This window comes from Solanum stenotomum, chromosome 3 (assembly GCF_019186545.1).
Source record: "Solanum stenotomum isolate F172 chromosome 3, ASM1918654v1, whole genome shotgun sequence".
NCBI lineage: Eukaryota > Viridiplantae > Streptophyta > Magnoliopsida > Solanales > Solanaceae > Solanum > Solanum stenotomum.
In genome coordinates, this window is record NC_064284.1 from 66,639,442 (window position 1) to 66,643,256 (window position 3,815).

A 3,815-nucleotide genomic window follows, 5' to 3' on the forward strand; every position below is an offset into this window, starting at 1 on the left:
TGTATACATATAATAGAAATAGTGAAAAAGTAATAAAATCTAAGCTAGCGTTTGCCCATAGATTTCCAAATATTCTTGGCAAATATTATTTGGGTGAAATTTCACTATGTGTTTGACCATAGTATTTGAGAAACATATTTCACTTTTTTAGAAAAATATGATTTATACCCATAAGTTTTAAAAACTATCCAAACTAACAATAAGTTTGTATTGCAAGTCAATTGGATCTTCGTTGCAACAAATAACAAGCAGTGTCCATGACACTAGAGCAATGTGGTAGTTTGGAGTGAGTGAAACAAGCATCATTCCAAATATCGTGAAGTAGACAAAGCACATAACTTTGTTACCATGAGCCGATTGTTCATCATTTTCATCAACAATCATATTATCACTTTCATATTAACTGAATATTTCATCACTACTTTGGTGTTCACGTAATAAATTATGTAATACAACGCAACTACTACTATAGAGGGTGTTTTTGTAAAAGATAAAAGTTTGGTGTAAAATTTTAATTTTTAAAAGATCCCAAATACTAGAAAAAACTAGTATTTGGAAATTTGCCAAAAATATTTGCCAAATAATGGCAAATTGTATGAACAAATACTATTTGTTAAATCCGCCCCTCCCCCCCAAATATTACTTGGGAAATCTATGGCCAAACGAGTCCTAAGTTGTTGCATTGCTTGATCATGATCTTTGATCCTAAATCCACTACTAAAAAAACAGTGAATACCGACCTAAAAATTTTCGACCTCAATGGAGGTTGGTAATTTCCGACCTCCGGAGGTTGATATTTACAAGTAGTCGGTTTTTATGCAAAATAAAGCGGAAAAACCAAATTCCGATCTCTGGAGGTCGGATTTTTTCTCGAAAAAAATGAATTACAATAAAAACCGACCTCTTAATGTCGGTATTAAACAAATAAATAAATAACAATATTTTTTTTTCTCAATTAAATATAAAAAATAAAATTGATAAATATTTTAGGTAATACCGACTTCCGTATGTCAGTAAAATTAAATAGTATGAAAAATAAATTAATATAAAATACCGACCTCATGAGGTCGATATTTAATACCGACATCAAGAGATCGGTTTTTATTGTAATTCATTTTTCTGGAAAAAATTCCGACCTCAAATTCTCAATTAAATATTTTAGGTTTTGTGTAAAATAAAAAATAAAATAAATTATAATACCGACTTCCGAATGTCGGTAAAATTAAATAGTATGAAATAAAAATACCGACCTCATGAGGTCGGTATTTTTATTTCATCTAATTACTTAAAGCGACATTTGGAGGTCGGTATTTTTATTTCATCTAATTACTTTTAATAGCGACATCCGGAGGTCGGTTTGTTTAAATGTTCCTACTAAATTTTCATTTTACACCTATAATTAATTGTTTACAATTTTGTATACTTTTATAAATAAAATTACGTTGATATGAAATTTTTATGCAAAATAAAGCGGGAAAACCAAATTCCGACCTCAGGAGGTCGGAATTTTTCCCAAAAAATGAATTACAATAAAAATCGACCTCTTGATGTCGGTATTATTTTCTATTTTGATTTAATTTTATTTAAATCGTCTTCCGGAGGACGATTTTGTGTAAAATAAAAAATAAAAAAAATTATAATACCGACTTAAAGTCGGTAAAATTAAATAGTATGTAATAAATTAATATTTTAAATAAATTGTCCTCCGAATGACGGTTTTATACAAGTTTAAAAATAATTTAATATAAAATACCAACCTCCCAATGTCAATATTATTTAATTAACATGATTACCAACCTCCAGTAGTTGCCTACGCTCTCCTCTCCGACAAAGAAATTGACAACGCAGCAACAACTAACATCTCTGGTCAACGACAATAGGCAACACAATTATGGTGTCATTCTTCCTTCTTCTTTGTGAATGCTTATGCGTTAATGTCTAATTTTATTATGTAATTTTTGTCCTTAGATTCTGAATTTTAGTAATTTACTGCACACATAGAAATTTGAATAGATCATTATGTTTTTGGTGTTTCTATTTCTTCATTGTCGTATATTTTATTTTATTTGATAATAAGAGTGTTTTTCTAACTATGGTGATTTCAGCGATATCTTTATCCTTGGGTATTTTGTAAATATTGAATTCGGGTCATTTATGAATCAGACAATTCCTTTTAAAATTTTTGGTGAACATGAGAAAGATATGGATGCTCTTTACAAGAAGTCAAAGGTAGACAAAACTCCCATCATTTGAAAGGGGTTTAAAGTCCAATTGTGAAACTCTTAGAATCTGTATAATCATGTTAAGCATAATTACCAACACTAATTGATCCTATTGGTGACAAAATTGATTTTCTTGTAAGATCAATTTGTGTTCATCTAGTATTGATATTATTCTTTAATTTAGGAATAATGTGTTTGTTAAGGATACGTATCAACACTAGTTGATCCTATTGATGACAAAATTGATTTTCTTGCAAGATCGATTTATGTCCATCTAGTGTTGACACTTAACTTTAAATTTAAGAATTATGTGTTTGTTAGAAATAAGTTCAAATAAAGTTTAATTAACCTCTAGCTAGTTTGACTCATTATTTAAAATAATGTGATTTAGTTGGTGGATTTAAGTCAAAACTAGTTAGAGTTAAAAGTTTCTTAGTTGTGAAATAACTTCAAATAAATAATGTGGTTTTGTTGGTGGATTTAGTTGTTGGAATTAAGTCAAAACTAGTTAGAGTTAAAGTTGTTTAAATAAGTTCAAATAAATAATATGGTTTAGTTGATGGATCTAGTTGTTGGAAGTCAAAACATGATAGAGTTAAAGTTGTTTCGTTGTTTAAATAAGTTCAAATAAATAATATGGTTTTGTTAGTGAATTTAGTTGTTGGAATTAAGTCAAAACTAGTTAAAGTTAAAGTTGTTTAAAAAAAATCAAATAAATAATGTGGTTTAGTTGTTGGAATTAAGTCAAAACTAGTTAGTTTAAGTTGTTTGAATAAGTTCAAATAAATAATGTGGTTTAATTGATCGATTTAGTTGTTGGAATTAAGTCAAAACTAGTTAGAGTTAAAAAGTTTTTTAGTTGTTGAAATAAGTTCAAATAAATAATGTGGTTTAGTTGGTGGATTTAGTTGTTGGAATTAAGTCAAAACTAGTATTGATACTTAGCTTTAATTTTGTGATAACTTGTTTGTGTCCATCGAGTGTTTGTTTTGCACAAGTACCAACACTAGTTAATCCTATTAATGACAAAATTGATTTTCTTGTAATATCGATTTGTGTTTATCTAGTGTTGACACTTAGCTTTAATTTAGGAATAATGTGTTTGTTAAGCATAAGTACCAACACTAATTGATCCAATTGATTTTCTTGCAAGATCGATTTGTGTCCATCTAGTGTTGACACTTAGCTTTAAATTTAGAAATAATATATTTGTTAAGCATAAGTACCAACACTAGTTGATCCTACTGATGACAAAATTGATTTTCTTGCAAGATCGATTTGTGTCCATCTAGTGTTGACACTTAACTTTAATTTAGGAATAATGTGTTTGTTAAGCATAAGTACCAGCACTAGTTGATCCTATTGATGACAAAATTGATTTTCTTGCAAGATCGATTTGTGTCCATCTAGTGTTGACACTTAGCTTTAAATTTAAATAAGTTAGATTAAAAAATGTGGTTTTGTTGATGGATTTAGATGTTGGAATTAAGTCAAAACTAAACTAGTTCAAGTTGTTAAGTTGTTTAAATAAGTTAAATTAAATAATGTGATTTTGTTGATGGATTTAGTTGTTGGAATTAAGTCAAAACTAGT